Source organism: Protopterus annectens, chromosome 9.part0 (genome assembly GCF_019279795.1).
Source record: "Protopterus annectens isolate FY-2018-M chromosome 9.part0, PAN1.0, whole genome shotgun sequence".
Lineage (NCBI taxonomy): Eukaryota > Metazoa > Chordata > Ceratodontiformes > Protopteridae > Protopterus > Protopterus annectens.
In genome coordinates this window covers 1146187680-1146209036 of record NC_056743.1, presented here as the reverse complement: position 1 = coordinate 1146209036, position 21357 = coordinate 1146187680, and positions in this window count along the sequence as shown.

Here is a 21357-nt window from a genome sequence, read left to right as displayed (position 1 = left end):
GTGGACCCCCCCCAAAAAAACCCTCCCACTTAACCAGGCTGTAGCATATTTCAACAAAACATTTCTACAACACCTAGACACTGTTGCTCCATTGTGTTAAATCAAGGTTAGAACCTCTAGAAACCCCTGGCTCAGTAAATAAACCAAACAAATCCTCAAGTCCAGAGACATTGCCTGACTTTACTATCAAAAAACCAAAGAAACACAAAGCCTAACTAAGTACCAAGAACTGCACAACCGTGCAAAAAAATGCATTAGGCTGGACAAAAAAAATCCTACTACATGACATTACAAACTAAATATCAACACAACTCCCCAAAAGTTTGGAAATATGTAAACCAGCTACTAAAACCCACCCAAAGGCCCAAACCAACCACCCCTGACACTAAAGTTCCCATCGAAACACAATTCAACTCCCACTTTATGAACTCAATTCTATCCTTAGTATCACAGGACAGTTCCAACCTCACTATCTCCCCAACACATATAAGACTAATACAAGCTTTACCCTCAAAACAGTTTCCACCACTTCAATCAAAAGCATGCTCTCCAAACTAAAAACCTCATCAACAGCAGCCGACCTACTCCCAAGCTATTTCTTGAAACTCACAGCAGATGCTATTGCTAGTGCAATCTCCACTCTCATAAACAGATCAACTGTTGAAAACTATGTGCCCAAACTCTGAAAAATATCCTATGTTACACCCATACATAAAGACAGGACATCCACTGAACTTAATAACTACCGACCCATTGCTTTACTCTCCCCCCTGGCCAAAATCCTAAAAAAATGCATCCATACCCAAATGCTAAACTATCTCCTAGACAGCAACATCCTGTCACCTACTCAGCATGGTTTCAGACCTGCCCATCATACCCTCTGCTGCTTCACAGATGCAGTAAACCATCTAAAAAATTAAGGCCTGCAGGTGTCAACTATTTTTTTGGATCTTTCCAAAGCATTTGACACAGTCTTGCACCAAATCCTGCTAAACAAACTAAACCAGTATCACCTATCAAAGTCTACTCTTACCTGGTTCCAAAGCTACTTAACTAACAGGTACCAAGCTGTTAAATGGAAACATTCTCTCTCTCCTCAGCTGCCCATAACTATAGGAGTCCCACAGGGTTCTATCTTAGGACCACTACTATTCACAGTCTTCACAAATTACCGCCATACCTCCACGCAGCATGCATCTATCATTCAGTATGCCGAACATACTAACTTAATCTGTGCTGCACAAAATAGTCTCACCCTCCTGCACACAACTCAACTAGCATTCTCTGATGTTGAAAACTACCTTACCAAAGCCCAACTTATCCTCAATCCAAAGAAAACTCAGCTTATGATTATAACCAGTTCTAACAAAAACACTGGTAACAGTCGTTTCACTATCTACTCCACAAATGTTACTCCAATCGCTCCAATGGCACAGTCTAAGCTATTGGGAATGACCATAGACTCCCACCTAAAATTTGATAGTCATCTCAACTTAACTATTAAAAAAGGACATGCCAAACTGGGATCAGTCTACCTTATCAAACCATTTCTTACCAACAACACAAGATCAGCCATTGCTCACTCCCAACTTCTATCCTCCCTACTTTATGCATCTCCCATTCTGACTAATCTCAATAAAACTGAACTAAGCAAAATGGAAGCCTCCTATAACAGAATTGCCCACTTTGCTGCAAATTGCTCATATAGAACTCATCACTGTACTGCTTTGAGAAAGCTCCACTGGCTTGAACTGCCCAACCTCCTAACCTACAACCAGCTCTGCCTCTGTCATTCAATCTATTACCTCCCCAATAAGTGTCCTGCCCTCAGAAACCTAGTACAACATCACTCAGCCAAAAGGCCTCTTACATCATCAAGCAAACTACTACTAGAAGTCACCAAGAGCTATAATAGCTTTGGAGACACACTATATAGTAGTTCACTGGCTAAAAAAATGAACTCTTTCCCCACTAGCATACAAAACACATCGTCTAAAGCCTTCTTTAAAAACCTCATTAGGCAACATCTCAAGCAAAGTTGGCAGTGCCATGACTGCTCCCCAGACTAGTGAAAGCAGATAAGGTACACATACTAAACCTAGAGTACTTGATAATAGTTTTCACTCTTATTCACAAACACTGGCTAGTGTACAATGTATGTACTGTACCTGCGTACTATGTATGTATTCTACCTATGTTCCAAATGTCAGCTGTACTCCACAAATCTATTAATTACCTTCATTTTTAAATTAATATTTTCTTGTTTGTTACCGCCACTGTAACTGTTGATGTGCTGCATACTACTGTAAAAACATGTCTATTGTAATTTGTGTGTATACTGATCATGTCTAAATATCTAAATGTTCATAGGTTCATAGGTTGGTACTAGGCTATTGGCCCTAGGGCCTATACAAGCCTAGCCATAACAATTCCTAGATATTTCTTCCCACAATATTTACTACCCTGGACCCCTGTCTAGCAGGGCGACTGACATGATCCCCAAGGTGAATTTCGTATCTCCCATCCAATCATCAAAGTTCCTTTTGAAGAGGGCCAAGGAGGCACTCTGGTTGACATGTATGGGCAGTCTATTCCAGAGTATGGGGAGTCTCTGGGTCAGGAACCTATCCCTCTAGCATGTTTTGTTCATTGTGATGACAAGGTTTAGATCCCTGGAGCGTGTGGCTCTGAGGGATTGGGATTTCTTTAAGTGGAGCATGTCCAACAGCTCAGGGTTTGACATGGCCTTGTATGTTAAGCAGAGATCGCCTCTAAGTAAACGATATGCCATAGAGTATAGCTGGAGTTTTTTTAGACAGTCAGCATAGGGCATGTACTTTAGGCCTGTGATTCTTTTAGTGAGGTATTTCTGTGGCCTTTCCAGCTGTTGCAGATGTCTTGTGAGGTACATACCAAATGGGGCATTGCACTCTATAATGGGTCTAATGAGGGATGAGTACAGTAGGACAATGACCTCCTTTTTTCTGGATGAAAAGCCCTTAGTGATGAGGTGTGCTGCATAGAAGGATTTCCTGACTGTTGTGGTGATGTGGTTATTGAAGGTGAGACTACTGTCCACCTTTGTCCCTAAATCTCTCATCACACTTTCGGTGTTTAGTGTACTGCCACCTATGTGGTAATTCATTGGTACATGTTTTTTCCCAAAGGGGATAACTATACATTTCTTGGAATTATGCATGAGCCCATGGCTCTATTACCAAGCATCTGTTTCTGTAAGGCCTTTTTGTAGAATATCCACATAATTTGGGGATTCAGTAATGGCTCCCAGTTTGCAGTCATCTGCGAACTTTATTAGCCAGAGTCCCTTAGTGTTGGCCTGTACTTCAGAGAAGTAGATGCCAAACAAGAGCGGTCTAAGGACTGAACCCTGAGGTGCTCCACTAGTCACTTGTCTGGAGCTGGATTTGGAGTCGGCTACTTTTACAGTTTGGATTCTGTCAGTAAGCCAGTTGGCAACCCATCGAGTGAATATGGGATTTATGCCCGGCTTAGTAAGTTTATCTATGATTCCAGAGTGGGGGATGGTGTCGAAGGCCTTGGCGAGGTCCAGATTGGCTGTGTGGACTGCCTTACCCTCGTCCACAGCTCTGCAGACTGATTTGAAGAAGTCAATCAGGTTCAGGAGGCAAGATTGGCCCCTCACAAACCCAAACTGGGTGGAAGCCAGTGTTTGAAGGTTGTCAATGCCTTTGTTTATAAGTTCCATGATAATGCATTCCGTGCCCTTGCAGATCAGGCTCATAATTTTTCTGTGTGGAACTTTTCTCCCCGGGCCTCTGCTGAAAAAGGGCCTTTTCGGCTCAGTCAGACAACCCTGGTTAACAAATGTAAAATAAAATAAATAAATACTAGAATTTTCATCCCTCCATTCTGAGTTGTTTTAGGCAACCATCCCCTACTTCAAGTCTCTCATGCAAATCTCAGTCTAGCCCCTTACTGGTTAATTTTCAGGAAACAATGGCAAGGTAGATCCAGACTCAGGGGTCTACCTCTCAGGCCTAATGTCAGTCTAAAACATGGACCAACTATGCCCCCCATTCCTCCTCTTTCCTTCCCACACAAGCAATCATGTGTACCTTTCCCAAATTCTGTGCATTTGATATCTTTTGCAATGTATAACATCAGATACTTGGGTGCTCAGCATCATTCACCTAAGTTAGAATTGGCACTGGTAGACCCCCCAACCTCCCTCCCTTCCAGACCTCTCTCTTTCTTTCCTCCTATTCTCCATCAGATGTTGACTAATTCTGTCCTAGAATCTGTATCCTCCTCCATAAGAGCTCAGGGCTTTTATTCAAGAATGTTCTGAATATAAAAACCAAGAGGTTCCTTGTGGCCCATCCATACAACAGTTTCTAAATTTAAAATGCTCTTGCTTCAGTCAGTAGTGCCTCTCATTTCTCCAAGCAATATTCTGGTAACTTTGGATTTAAAAGAGGCTTCTTATAATCCAGTCTGCAAAGGTTTAAGACAAGTTTTGCCTTTTTCTGTTCATGGGTTACATTTTCAGGTTTCTGTTTTGCCCTTTGGGTTCTCTTCCTCTCCAAGAGAATTCACAAAGTGCCAAGTTACAGTAACAGCCCATTACAGGTTGAAGGGCATTCACATATTTTCAGTACCTAGACAAATGCCTCATAGTGATAGAGTCCTTTAAGACTTCTCAAAAGTCCCTTGAGTGGGTAATGAACCTTCTTCATGGCCTGAGAACTTTAGATAAACAGGGAGAAACCTTCTTTTTTCTTCTCTCCACTCATAGGAACAAATCTGTGGGCTTGTCTTCTGGATACATCCCTCATAATGTTTTTTTTTCCTGAAAGACAAAGTGCTCTTTTATATTACACCTTTTGGCATTTGCAAAACATCTCAGATGTCGACAAGTAACTATCTCACAACTGTGAGATGCTTGGCCTCTACTAGCGTTATGATTCCTCTGGACAGACTCATATGAAGAAAATTCAATGGTTCATCAAAACTCTTTGGATCCAACACCAGCATCCCATTTTTTTTTTCAGATTCTTGTCCTGGGGTTTGTGAAAAGGGAGTTACATTTTGTGGGTGCATAACTTGAGACTCAATTCAGATTTTCTTTTTTTCCAACAGCCTACTACTCACTCAGTGACAATGGTAGCCTCAGACTTCACTGTGGAGAGTGGTATCCAATAGAATAAAGGTTCAGGGCCTCTGGATCAGCAGGACAGATTAAAACACATAAATGTCAAGGAAATTGTATCACTTCTGCACGGTATCCAATCCTTATATCATCTCTGGGTTCCATTTCCTTTGCTCATCATCACAGACAATATCAAAGTGATGTGGTACATAAACAAGGAGGGAACACATCGTATTAGCTCAGCATGGTTTATCCTGCCAGGCAACTTACATTCTATCAGCGAAGAATATTGTATCAGACAAGTAGAACAGAACCAGGATAGACCCACATGAATGGATGTTGAACCCAAGGGTCTTACAGGACTTGTTTTTTTTTATGCAGAACTACACAAAAATCGGTTTGCCTCCAGTCAAAACAGACACTTGAAGACATAATGTTCCAGGACCTTATGCACTCAGACCTGGAAAAAAGATACATTTTTGTTCTCCTTTTCAAGAATGTTCCTCTCTGCCTTTCCTCTGATAACTGTAACCCTGTTAAAGATTGACACAGGCTCTCCAAAGATTGTAGAGGTGACCACTTTCTGGTGCAGGGAACTGGTTCTCCCTGTTGCTGTAATTGGCAAAGGGCAATTACATCAAGCTTCCTCACAGAATGTTCTTGCTCACACAGAATTGGGGATGTCTGATAGACCTCAACCCTCAATGTCTTTAGCAGACTGCCAGGATGATAGAATTTTAATTCCTTGTAGGCACCTTTTTTCTGAGGATATGCAGCAGGTACTTCTGCTACTAGAAAACTGAATTTGGGAAAGTGCATGGGATTTTATAGCTGTTGCCAACAACCATGAACCATTACAGCCTTAGATGCCTCTGGTTCTTCACTATTTCTGTGAGTTATTATCTGCTGTCCTTTTCTGTTTTTCATTAGCTTCACCAGGTTGCCATTTCTGCTTGTCTTCCCCTGAATTTTCCTTTTCTGTTTTGCCTTCTGTTAACAATTTTTGAAAAGGACTCTTTCCTAGGATCTGAATTTTGTGTTAGAAAAACTTCTCATCTCCTTTAGGAAGTAGACATGAAATTCTTATGTTGAAAAACAGTCTTATTAATTGTTCTGACCTCTGCAAGGCATATATGAACCACAAGCCTTAATAGTTTTCACAGAGAAAGAGTTTCTTTGAGAGCTACCTCCTCCTTTATGTTTAAAGTGGTGTTGGAAATCACACAGCACCAGGCTATTAGTTTCTCTGTGTTCTTTCCTGAGCCTATAATTGAGGGTGAAAGAATTCTCCATACATAAGATGTTCATGAGAAACTCAATGGTATCTTGACAGAACCAAATCCGTCCAGATTGCTGATTAGCTGTTTATTTTCTTTTATGGTAAGAAAATGGATAGACAGTTTCTAAACTGACCATTTAGAGATGATTGGCATGAGCTTTTACTTTTTGTTATTTTGGTCACGGACACTCACTTCCAAGTATAGTGAGGACTTACTGTACTTGGACTTTGGTTACTTGTATGGCATTTTGGAAAGGGGGGGACTCTAGAAACAAAACAGAGGCAGCTACTTGGTCATCATTTCACACATTTACTAAGCATTGCAAACTGGACTTCTACTGTATATCCAAGGCAGGCTTTGCTGAGTCTGTTTTTCATGGGCTTCTGGATTAGGTTAGTGCAGCAATGATCGAATAAAGAACATAGTACAGTTGCATAGGTACTCTTACCATAACTGTAGCTGTTCCAGTAGCTTATTGCTGCAGTACCCACTGCTACCCTCTGATCCCCTTGATTTGCATTTGTTTTGACAGTGTGTTTTTGATTTCTTTGAAAAATGATACTGAAAATGCCTGATTCTTTTTCCAGGGCAAGAAAGCTCTAAAGTTTGGCACCACACCTGCTCTTTATTTACTATATTCTGACACAGCCGGCAGCTACTGCATGTGGGAAATGCCCAGAAAAGCTTTTTGAAATAGGCCTATGGGGTGCCAGTCTTTGGCAGAATGTCCCATATAGCTTAGGCTACCGCACCAGCAATCTATCTGTTTTACTTTCTTGCAATCACAAGGCTAGACTGGCAGGATAAAAAAAGAAAATAAGAAAGTCATTTTTATTTTAAGAGTGGCTGTGCATAATAAACTGTTTAAAATAGTTGTTTAAATTAAAAAAAATCTTTTGTGCTTACATCTATTGTTATAGTTCATAATTAACTTAAGATATATATATATAGATATAGATATAGTTACATGGACAATGTTAAATATCTTAACCTACTGAATAATTGAACACTCTTTCATTAATGTCTGTAGGACAAAAACAAGTCTCACTCTACTAAATATTCACAATATTAGAACAATGTTGTTATAATAAGAGAAGAAAAGCTATCCTTTCCAGATCAGTGACTCTAACTTAAAGTAATAAAAAAAAGAAAAAGAACACAAGTTCTCCTTTTCTGATTAGTGATTCTGTTAGGGAAAGTTTTTTTCTTAAAGTAATGTGCAGAGTTAGGGTTGGGGCAGGAGCAAGATTAGGGATAGGGTTAAGGCTAGGAAAAATGTTTCCTCTAACCTTAACCTTGTCCCTACCATTAATCTACACAAATGGACACTGTGGACACATACTCACTCTCACTCACACAGACACACACACACACACACACACACACACACACACACACACACACACACACACACACACACACACACACACACACACACACTGCACTGAATCTATCCCCTAATGTAACCCTAAACCTGATTCTTAAAAGCAAACATATACACTCATAGGTTCACAGGTACATACCAGGCTAGCTACCCTCGCAGGCCATTTTAAGCCTAGCCAATTCCCCTTTTTTTCTTCAAAATAACCTACCCATTTGGTTAAAGGTTGTCCTTACCCATCCCATGGTCAATGATTGTATATCACCTCTAGTGAGAATAATTGGAATCATACCATAAATAATTTGAGGGCACTCATGCATGAGATACAGCATTTAGGAGCTGCCTCCCACTATTTGTAGTACAGGGGGCAGTCTTAGAAAAAAACTTCTGTCTCCCATCAATACATCTAAGTTGCACTTGAAAATGGTCAGGGATGAACTATGTTTTATGTGGATGAGGAGTCTGTACCACAGCAGTGGTATTCTCTCCAAGATATACCTGTCCCTCCAAACTATTCTGTTGACTTTAGCCATAGAAAACATCACATGGAAACTCTACTGGGTTACAAGGTGAAACACTATAAGTGGCATGAACGTAAATGAACTTCTAGTTATGTGACCAACAATGGGGCATCATGCCAATTAATATAGCAGTGTTATTATGTTTGTGATCTCCTAAGAGATTTATGAATCCAAGCAGTTAATGGGTTATTTTCATAATCAATGCATGCCATGGAGTAGGATTGGGGTAGGATCATAGGATGTTACTAGGCTATTGGCCCTGAGGCCCTTACAAGCCTAGCCAAAAATTTAGCCCATGTTCCAGCAAGTCAGCACCCAATGCCACTGTCCAGCAGGGACACAAGTGGAATCCCATGGGTGTATTTTCTGTTCCCCATCCAGTTATCCAGGATGTGCTTAAAAAGGGTCAATGAGGTACTCTGTGTTTCTTGGAGAGGGAGTCTATTGCACAAAAGGGGGAGTCTCTGTGACACAAATCTGTCCTGCCAACACATCCTGCTGGTGTCACAGACCTAGTTGAGGTTGTGCATGCAGTTTACTTGAGTGGAGTTTGACTTGCGAATATGCAGCAGTCCCATCAGGATGGGATCTGAGATTGCTTTGTATGCCAGACAGAGTTCACCTCTCAGGAGTCTGTAGGACACTGAGTAGAGAGACAGGGCCTTTACCCTATCTGTATAGAGTAGATATTTGAGGCCCTGAATTCTCCTGGTGAGGAACCTCTTTGGTCTCTCTAGCAGCAGCATGTGCTTTGTAAGGTAAATGCCGAAAGGGGCATTGTACTCTATAATGGGTCTTATAAGTGAAGAATACAGGGATGTTATGACCACATTGTCCCTGATGAGATACCCTTACTAAAGAGGTGGGCCATGTAAAAAGCTTTCTGTATAATGGAGGCAATATGGTGGTCAAAAGTCAGTTTGCTATCAACCTGGGTGCCCAAGTCCCTCACAACGTATTGCATGCTTAGAACCTTATTATTAATGTGATAATCTGGGGGGACATCACTCTCTTTAAAGAGGGTGATAATGCATTTTTTGGCATTCAGCCTGAGGCCATGTTTCTGGCACCAGTCATTTGTTTGGGTGAGACCCTCTTGGAGGATGTCCACATCACTAGGGGAATTGATGAGAGTACCCAGCTTGCAGTCATCTGCAAACTTGGTCAGCCATAGCCCACTGGTTTTGCCCTGCACCTCAAAAAAGTATATCCCAAACAACAGAGGCCTCAAGATCGATCCCTGGGGTACACCACTCATTACGGGTCTACTGCTTGAGGTAGCCTCTTCTATTTTGACTAGGTGGGTTCTATCAGTGAGACAGTTTGCTACCCATCTGGTAACATAGGGATAGATGCCTAGTTGAGAGAGTTTATCTATTATACCTGAGTGGAGAATGGTATCATAGGCTTTGGCCAGGTCAAGGTAGGTGGTGTGCACCATCTTCCCCTCATCCATGGCTTTGGAGACTGTCTCAAAGAAGTTGACCAAATTTAATAGGCATGACCTCCCCTTGATGAGACCAAACTGTGTAGAGTTAAGTGTTTAGAGGCTGCCAATGTCCTTGTTAATGAGGTCCATGATAATCCGCTCCATGGCCTTGCAGATCAGGTTAGTTAGGCTGATGGGTCTATAATTCCCTAGATTGGTGGATGGTCCACCTTTGTGTAAAGGGATGACAGTGGCTGTCCTCTGCTTGGCTGGGTTGAAGCCGAGAATAGGATTAGAAAGTTATATGTAATTCATGGACTATGAAAAACAGTGAAAAATGACCCTGTATGTACTTTTTTTCTAATGTTGTTGTTATATAATTCAATGCATGGAGTATACACACAAGTTAGACACCTCCAGGACTGTATGCATGGCACAAAAGCAGTTTCTTCTCTTCACAGACTGGTCCCAACAGACTAACTTATTTGACTCCAATCAGAAATATACAGATAGTGTACAACTGAGAAGCATATTGTCAGTGCATAAGAAAATAACCAATAACTCCTTTCCCAGAGGCAACAAAGTTTTGCATGTAACAAGCAACCCTTTTACGCAACCATACATTTCCCCCAAGTATACAGTGATGCTGACAAAGTCCTACCATTAAGTATCCCCACAGACCAGATCTCTTCATTACCACAATTCAGGACAAAGGCTGAAAAATATGGACACTTTTTAAATATTACTCTTACAAACTTAGAAAGTAAGTAGAAGAACAGGTTTTGTATTAGTATGAATTTTCTGAAGGATATCAAGTCTGAAACTCAAATGTCTGCCATTATTTTCTGACTTCAGTCTTCATTTGTTTGCCAGTGATTTGCCAGAAAATGACAAATTTTAGGAGAAACAGACCAAAAACACGAGGCAAAAATCTGGACATTCTCCGAAAATCTGGACAGTTGTGAGGTATGATGCTGCTGTGTGTTTCAAAAATAGTGGTTACCACTTATAACTTGCAATTGTTCTCCTTAACTAAAATTATATTAAAACTTCCATCATGAGCATTAAGGTGCACTATGCAATGTTTCAAGAAATCACCAGAAACTACACATCTCAGCTGCTTATGTTTTAAAAGAAAAGGAAGTGGTAGAGATGAAGACATACCTGTTTTTGCAAAAAATGTTAATCATGCTTTGCATTGGCTTATGCATGCGTAAACAACCTATTGTTTCAGCACAGTCTTATACAACCAAAAAAGCAGAGTAGCACTTCAAATAAACTATTGAACAATCCAAATAGAATACTAAAACATCCATATGATTGTCACTTATGACAGCAGCAAATACTTCAGAGTTTGCATCTGTAGTAGTTGTGTATTAGTTTTATTAAAGATTTTCTGTGATGTGGTAACGAATAATAGTGAGACTGTTATGCTGTTGGCTGCATTACTGCTTCAGCCATAGACATGTCAAAGTGGATTCCTGCATCTTGGAGTTTCTAATCAGTTTCCCACCTCTTGTAAGGGAAAATGAATATTCTATGGCTGCATTTCTATTTATTTTACTCATAAATCACAAGCTTATTAAATATGAAGTAATCCAATAATGGTATTCACTCTCTATGTTTACTCATAAACTGTGTTTATATGAAGGGCTGCAATGATGCATTTTAAATGGCAAGCAGTACTTTAGGTGTTCATCCAATAAGTAAAAAGGCACAATACTATCCAATAAAACACTTGGATGCAGACTGTTCTTTTACAAAAACACTGCATTCTTTAGTGCAGAATGAAGGTTTACATTTTAAGCTCTCTGGGTACGCCCTTCTTGATAAACACTGGCTATCTGACAGCCTATTGCTTCAATTACAAGAGGAAATCAAAGTACTAGACAGTACTTTTTTCATCCAGAATGTCATTTGTCTTTTCACATTTATCCCAGTATGCAACACTGCAATAATATGGAAATGTTTCCTATGGAGAAACAACAGAGAACAGGCAGCAGCACTTGTCTGTGTATCAAATCTGACTGCTCCATGTTTTCATCTCCTCACCATTCAATCTATATGAGAACAAGTGTCTTTTTTTATGAAGACCACCACCCCCTATTAGCCATCCAGTGCTACTACCCACATCTCCAAAGATGCAGTGCCACAGCTTAGATTATGTGGATCCATCCCTCTGACATGGTGTGATTCTATGATCAAAATGTAGGACTGGATTACTGCATTCTATGGCAAGTTAAAAACAATTGCTGGTTATAGGTCACTTAAATAATTACCAGTCTGACTGTGTGATATGTTAAGGTACACCTATGAATAGCTGTAAGGATCTTATATTTCAAAAACATTTGCATGGTCCCTTTACATTATGCTGCAAAAATATAAAGCTACTGTGAAAAGACTGACACACTGAAAGCTTGGTTATTTCTCTTCTTATCTGCAATGAGCAGAAGTTGAGGTCTATTAAGCTGCTTCTTTAAAAGGGCCATTAGTCCTCTGTTTGCAGAGATGTGACCTCTGTCCCTCTATGTCATAGTCCAGATACACACACATGTGGCCACCATTGTATCTGTGGTTGGTGTTAGTCACCACCAATGAGACAGCAACCCATTACTGATTTCTTGTTTTAAGTTGTCTCTTCCTGCCTCATTGTCATTACATGCAGCTGTCTTTCCTTGTGTACAGACAGTAATACTTTTCCTTTTACTCTGTACCTTCCCTTTTGTTACTGTACCCATTGCCATATTTTCCTTACCTTATCATTTTATCTTCCTCCTTTATATAATTGATCTGTCAACTTAAGACAATCCTATAACTTGCAGAACATGCATAAATAGATAACATTATAACCAATGCCCACTGATGACATTTGGAAGGCATACTATGAAACAATTGGTGGAAACAAACACAAAGCCAGCATTAAAATCCTAGAATGCCAGGTGTCTGGAGTTTAGTTCATGTGCATAGAGTGGAAGGAACTTTCACAGTAACATGTATGAGCAGACATTTCATGTACTCAGGTCATCAACAGTTTACTGCTAGTTAAGAGGAAAAGGAGAGGAAAATAAGGTATATAATAACATAAGGAAGAGAAGCATAAATAAAGTCATTAACTAGGTAACAAACTGTAAATGGAAACTATGGAGAAGTAGCCACATTACCAATTCTTCATATAAGTAGTAGTTGAGGAACATAGACCTGGGGAAATTCACATTGGCTACATTTAGCTGCTATGGTTCACTACTGTACTCCATTATGCCTTCCTACAAATGCATAAACTGATTAATTTCAGTAGTCCTCTATTCTTAGTTAGCAAATGCTTATTATGCTATAAAACTTCACATAATATTTCCATTCCATGTGTAGTCTGCTAATGCAGTATTGCAGTTCATACAAGTCAGATCAGCTTTTGACATTCATTAAAGCGAATTAAAACAAGAAGACACTGTTTCCAAAGTGAGACAGTTGAATGGTAAAGTATTAATGTTTCAGTCTTTGGGTAGAAACTCAAAATATTATTCATCAGGAATGTAAACTGATTCTTGTAATACCACTCTACCAAATTAGTAGATTAGCTGTTTAGGGAACGCAGTCCACTTCCATGACTGTTTTCAAAAATAATCTAGATGACTTCATGGGTAAGAATATATATATAATTATGAACTGAGTGAAATGTAAAACACAAAATAAACCTCTTGAAGTAAAAAGGGCTTGTTCATGAAGAAAGACAAGGGGTCATCTTGAAGATGTAAATTGCTGGTGGGCTGCCATGCAGTGTATTTCAGTCTCAGTAGAATCTGCTTGTTAATTTTAATGACTTGCACAGCTTGATGAGGAAGATGAGATTAACATTTCATGGCAGAAACTGGCATACAGAAGGTGGCACAGATGAAAAAAAGCTAGTAACAGTAAAGATTTTATTATGACTGTACCCAAAGTAAAAAGAAGCAGAATGGGGACATGCAGCAGCCGACAAGCATTTATGATTGATCCTTAACTGGGATGAACCATCCTCTTTGTTTTCACTGGCAATTTGTAATTGAACAATCTACACTGAGGTTATTTTTTTTCCCGTTTTTTGTGGAATCAATGAGGAAATATGCTCTACTTTATGTTTAAGCTTATGTTTTATTCAAACATGAGGTTTTCAAAAGTCAGTCTAAGGATGAGTTAAGAACTCTCAGATACCAGTGTGTCATGCTGTTTATTTTCCTATCATGCACCATAATGTCTTGCTAGCCCTTTTGGGGAATATTGATAGTAATTCAGGCACTGTTTAATTCCTCTGGTATGCTTTATTTATACCACAGTAAGCTTTTTAAGCTTTGCAGTTGCATGAGCCATCCCCATGTCCATTACATGTATAAGGTTAAATGAACAACGTGTTCACTTGCCACAGGGATTTAACTCATGGCATGTGTTACCCATTGCCCTTTGACTGAGGTAGCGTGCACAAATATTTTAGTTATCATATAAAGGAACAGTATTCATGCTATTTCTGTGTATGCATGGGTGTTCTTTGTTTTTCTATTCTGCTTAAAATATACTTACATGATTTAGTGTGTTCATGAAAGTTTTTACATATCACATCATGAATCAAGATTCTATAGCTTTATTGGATAATCCTTACTACTATACTTTATTAATTTATATACAAAGGTTAAATGCGTTTGCTTAAGTGTGCTTTATTCATCCTAATGCAGTTGGTACTGTTTGTATGCTTCATTTTTACATAATATGGGAGCATTTAACATGAACCTGGGTGAAACCTTAAACATTTCAGGGTTAAATTGTGTCATATATTTTACCTCAGTAGAGGCTGTCTGTTTTGCTTCTTACCTTTACTCTTACCCCGGGATTCATGAAGCTTGCGCCAGGCACAGGCATAGCATAGGCGGCATAACACGAAATAAGGCCGCTGAGCAATTCAGGTATGATTGAATTCCACATGCACTACTGGCGTATGCCAGATCTGCGTGGCTCCCGGCGTAGGCATACAAATCACCACATATGCTGTACTGCAGCATGCAAATGAAAGGTACATAGCGATTCATGAAGTGGCGTAGGTGAAGCATAAGCCTACGGAAAAGTAAACAAAAAAATGATTTACATGTTGACAAACAGAACATTGTAGCCACAGAAGCGGACCAGACTCATGTATAACAAAGTTAACATATGCCAATCGCTAAATATACAGCTAATGGCATAAGAAAAGATGCACAACACATACAAAATAACATTTAATGTCATGGCCACAGTAATGCAAAGGACAACCATAGGGCATGTGTGCGCAAATGGGAACACAAGGAAAATATATATAAATGTCATAAAATGGCAATGTAACAAAAATCAGGATTTCGCCATAATAGTCAATGGTATGCATGCTACATCACAATCAAGCTGTAAGGGTTGCTAAGGGCTGGTGACATCATTTGGCACGGTAACTATGAATTAGTAGTCAATGCCATGCAAATGAGGCAAGTAATAGTGAATCGCAAACATCCTGCCGGCCGAAGGATGTACAATACAGCGCAGCGCTACAACACCGATGAGTGGCGTGTAGGAATACATGACATCAGCAGTGGGGTGTGCCACTGCAGCTGTAAGCACATTGGAGCAATGCAAATCCATGCTGCCCATTGGTAAGCAAAGCCGCCGGACAGGGGTGTGAATGTAGGTATAGCTCTGCTCAGCTGAAAGTACACAAGGTTCCCAAAAGCGCATGTGTACATGGATGAAAACGTGCCCCAATCCCAGTAAGCGGACTCACACGCCGTGCACCACAGGCCAAAAAGGAAGTTCAGGGGAAGACAATAAGGAAATGCTACAGTAGGGTAATAGGAGTAGAACCAAGCAATTAACACCTATTAACTTATAGTGGGCAATTGACACCAGCTAACAAGGCTGCTAGCAGCAACCTGCAGAACAGGATAGGGGAGGTGTTGGATTGCAGAGAAAAGAGAACTGTAATTGCCAAGCAAAGCAAACCTGCAGTAGATTGGCAATGGAACACATTTGGCAAGACAATCCTGGTTCGGGAAAGTACAAAACAAGAAAGCAGGCTGCTGGATGCATGCCAGACAATGGGAGGGGAACTGTTAAGAAAAGCGGAGGCAAGGGAAAGAGGTAATCCATGGCAGCTAAATGTAATGTAACACCAAAGGCAGTAAAATAGCAGTATCCGTGGTAAAACACAAGATACCCTGCAGCCCCTAATGTACATACACACCCTATGACATCATCAGTGTTCAAAGCACAATAGTATAAAGTGTGAAGGCACCTCACACACACTTGTGTATTCCCAAACACTGCACCATCGGTGTAAACAGACCATGTTGGGGGCTGCCATAGCTGTGATTCATCAGCATGTGTTGGAGACTGAAGGTGTTGTGGAGGATGATGCTGACAACCACCTCAGGCCCCGGCGGAGGTGAAGAGTGTTCAGACCAAGGGTAACATACCAGGGGCTACATGATCTGGAGATAGTAGAGCATTACAGAGTGGACAGGGACATCATGCATCAAATAGTGGAGCTGTGCTGGCCACGCCTGAGAGCCAGGAACAACAGAGGGGAACCCATCCCAGTGGTCATGAAGGTATGTGTAAGCCTGAGAATACTAGCTATAGGTACCTTTCAAAGGCCTACTGGAGATATTATGGGGATCTCACAGGCATCAGCATCCAGGGTACTCCACCATTTCCTGGATGCCATGTTACCACATGCCAGTGAGCATATATACTTCCCCTGAACTCAGGAGGAGTTGGCCAGCAATATGTGTCTCTTCCACCATGTGGCATGCTACCCGGAGGTACTGGGTGCAATAGACTGCACGCACATACATATCAAATCACCACCCGGAGACCATGGTAGGCACTACATAAACCAGAAGGGATACCACTCCATCAACTGCCAGGTCATGTGCAATGCCCACGGCATTATTACGGATGTGTGTGCTGGCAACCCTGGAAGCTACCATGATTCCCACATCTGGCATGCCTCACAGCTGTATCAGGTATTTGTCAGGGGGGACATCCCATATGGCCATGTTGTGTGGGATGCTGGCTATGCACTGGAGGTGTGGATGATGACTCCCATCAGAAATGCACACACACCCATGCAAGAATGCCATAATGAGGCACACTCACAAATCAGAATCATCATAGAGCGTGTGTTTGGGATGCTGAAATCACAGTTCCTTTGCTTGGACATATCTGGTGGATCCTTGCAGTACTCTCCAGGCATGTGTGCCCACATCTTTATAGTATGTGCCATGCTACATAATATGATCCTGTGGAAACAGCTGCAGCAGGGACATAATGGTGAAGGCCTCACAGCCCACCACAATTGCCAAGGCCATCACAGGCACAGAGGGATTCAGACCAAGAACACCCTGTGCCAGCCCCAGTAGGCAGACAGAGGCGTGCCCAATATGCCCACGCCTTGGCAAAGAGGGAATGTATAGCACATACACTGACAGTGTAGGCCCCTACGGACTGACACATTTCTCCACCTGCACAAACAGTAAAATGGATACACACACACGACCACCTGCAAATTGTAATGTATAGGTGGCCTACTGTGTGAATCCTACATAGGCAGCCTTTAACTATTGCACACACAACAGCTATTGGAACATGGAAAGTCAACACCTGAACAGTAAACGAAGCTAACTGCATATGTTGATACTGTATGTATAGGTGCCTAGTAACATTGGTAGGTACATGCCTGATTGTCAGAGGCTATGCAGCAGCCTAGGAAAAATGTGTCTGCTATCGCCACCCCATCGGTCAACCAACTGTCCCTCTGTGGAACAGAGCCAATATCCGGATCCACGTGTGTAACCACTGTTCCCCACCTACTCTGCATTGATTCCCCAGTGTGTTAATGAGGGCCTCCATATAGTGTATGTAGGGATGTAGTGCCAAAGCATGGGGAGTACCCATGACAGGTATCTGCCACCCCAGCATTCGCCAGTTACGGTTGTGTCAAGGTGTAGAGCATGACAGTGTGCGGCTCACTCTGACATAGATTCCCAATGCTGGAGCACATCCATTAAACCTCACTCGGGCATATCATGAAGTGGTACCATCCATATGTAAACAAAATGAGTTACACATTTGATTGCAGTATGGAGGATCAGCCATAGTACAGTCCACATACAAAACACCATTAAGACTTGTACAAACAACAGATAACCAAGTGGTAAAGCCACTGACTGTGTCGTGTATGTACCCGGTTCCACACCATGCAAGGTCCGTAACGTAATCCTGATGGCATGAATAATGGATGTTGGATGTAGGCCATTAGAGCACGTGGAAACACAAGTTAGCGGGTTAATGTGGCGGCAAGTGACGGTAAGCGTCGTTCAAACAGGACTACATGGATATGCGCAAAACAGGTTTAAGCTTTGCAGAATTCCACGCAGATCCTGGTCATGGATGTCCAGAACAGGTGAAACCAGCATTATACAGTCATGTACTAACAGTGCCTGCTCTGAGAGGTAAAACGACCACTGGCAGGAGTAGAACACGCAACCATGTACACACTCTGAAAAGTTATATTGATTTTGCTTACTTGCTTGCTGCTTGCTGTGGGATTTGAAGTGTTCTTAAGACACTCAGTCTTGCTGGCTAGATTCTGCTAAAATTCAAAGTCTGGTTATATTTGCATTCACAGTCTGTTGCATACAGAAACTTGCAAAATATACACTGATGAGAGAATATACTTTGCCGCATCAACTTTAGAGAGCAGTAACAGATAACTTTTTATAATAAACCAAATGGAACAACGTTGCAGCTTAAAGTACTGTTCCAACTTTACTTCTCATATAGTACAGATGATGTGAGAGATATAACATTTACCTCAGGACTTGTGTCCTTACCATACCTCTAACATAACTGGATTTATACAGCTCTTTACATACACTTTTAGTCATGCATAAACATATACATTTCCTCTTGATATTCTATTTTGGAAAATTGCTCATCCTGTAGAAACAATACTAAGCTTCCTTGTTTAAGAATGTCTTGTAAGAGACCAGCTTTTTTGACAGTGTGAACATCCTGTATTCTATTTGGATCTTTGTATAAGAACATCTGTTCTTTTGCCAATGCTGATAACAGTGTCCTGTTTTCCATGCAGAAAAACATGTTTTTGAGGAAACACATTGTAAGAGTGTCATTGTCCATTCTTTAAAAGCAGATTTTGCATTTTTGCTCTTGCATACATCCTGTTTTTAAGTCTGTAAGGGAAAAATGTCCATTCAGCAGATTCCTTTTCCAAGCCATGGTAATTTAGTATGGATGCTGATTAGATATTACTAAACTCTATTTCTACATTTAAGCAAGCTTTATCTAATACCTTATTTATGTTGCATAATTGCAGCAAAGTTACTTTCACCCTTAGTATATTGTTGAGCACACTCTAACAATTCCCTCTTTTTTTTATTTTAAACTATAGAAATAAATTCAGCATTATTTGGTAATACTTTTTCATTATGACAATTAACAACAGTAACTTGACTAGCTTTTGCTAAGCAGACTTTAATACATGTAAATAATATGCAACCAAGCATTACAATAACAATAAAAGAAATTAAAAATACAGTGATTTTTCCTGTCCACCCTGTAAATAGATTACTAAACCATTCACTCCAGTCATCATTCCAGTTTTTTCTAGTATGTTGAGACACTTGTGCAATCACTTCTAAATGTGCTTTTACAGATTCTGTTTTGTCTGGAATAAATGTACAACATTGTTCTCCTAGTAAAGCACATGTATCCCCTTGTGATGCTAATATGTAATCTAATGCCATTCGATTTTGCAAAACCATAGTTCGTATTGCTGTCATTTCGACAGTAATTTCAAGGACTGCATTGAAAGTGGCATTTGCCAATACCTCAACTAGATTAGATAGTTTTCTCAGTTCCCAGATGGCTTTTGCAGCCCCGTACCAAGGGAAAATACCTGCTCCAGAGATTACATCATCTCCTAAATCCATATCTTTTAATTTAATATAATCAAGATTTTGATGATATATACGTGATGTATCTAAGATGTCTACTGGATTTTCTGGACTTTCAATTACAGGTAATATTCTTTTTTGTATTTTTAATGTTTCCTTTTGGTAACTCTTTTACATGATGCATTGCTGGTACCACTAATCCTATATAACAGGTGCCATCCCATCCCTTTGGTAACCATTTATAAGCATATTTACCACAGATGTAATATAACCCATCTGATAGAGCAACACTGCTATTTACCAGACTGCCATTTACTTTCCCCATAGTAGGAGTTTTATCATGTACAACTGTAAAGTTTTTATCTGTTTTACTTCTCCAACATGTAATATTAGTTTTACAGTCATTTTTGTCATTTTGTGAAAAATGAAATACTGCTGTCACTTAATATTAACTGACCCTTAATTGGTATTAAAATAGGAAAACCATGAGAAAATACTCCACGTACTGGTATGTGGTTGTGAAAAATTATCATTTCAATTGTTTGAATACAATTGCTATTACCCACTGGAACAGTTCCATTTTGTTGAAAACATGTGATCCCCTGCACTATAGCAGATAACTGTACTCTTGCTTTACGTAATTGTACATTTATAACTTGATCTCCTGTTTCATTTATTAATACTCTCCAACTACTAAGAGAATTTAGTGGAATAGGTATTAGAGGCATTACCCCTGTTATTTTTGGTATTAAACTACATACCCAACAATTAGAAACATTCATGCTTTTTGCATACCAACATTGTCTTGCTAAAAAAGTGTTAAAAGATGGTGACCAGTCTTGTTCATTTTTCCACATTTCTTTACTCTCTCTCTTATGTAACTTTACAGTTTGATTAACAGGTTGTAAGTATAATTTAATACTAAGCAATACAATAATAGTTAGTATGATAGCTATTATCAATTTAAAAAAACATCCTTTAAATAGAAATTCCATTGTTGAATCATTTTGCCTTTGGTCATCCAAAACTGGATTTCCAAAAGGATGCACTTTAAACCATGTCAATTTCATTATGGTTTTCTCTGTTGGAAACCTACAAAAGAATACATTTAATCAGATTTACATTGTTCACTATTTTTTATCATTCTTAGTTGATCTTTATGTACCAACATTGTTCTGTTTTTCTTTTTTCCTTTGATTTTGTACACTAATGGTCCAATTTGTTCCACTACTTTAAAAGGGCCTTGCCAATTGCTAGCCCATGGTCCTTCCATTTGGAATGGTTTTACCAATACTTTGGTTCCACAGGGAAGGTTTTCTTCAGCTGGTATTATTGGCACCTTTTTCCATAGATGGAATGCTTGCTCCCTTGCATTATAGTCACATATACTAGTAAGTTGTTTTAGCCATTCCTGATGTTTGCTAATTTCTAGCATGGGCCTACCATTAGGTAAATCTGGATCAAATGGTAATTGTATGGGCATTTTGCAGCCTGTCATTATTTCATATGTGGAAATACCTGTTTTGCTGTTTGGTGTTGCTTGAATACCTATTAAAATACCAGGCAGATGATGTACCCATGTATTGCCCTTTTCCAAGCATGCCTTTTTTAGACGTTCTTTTAACATCCGATTCATACGTTCTACAATGC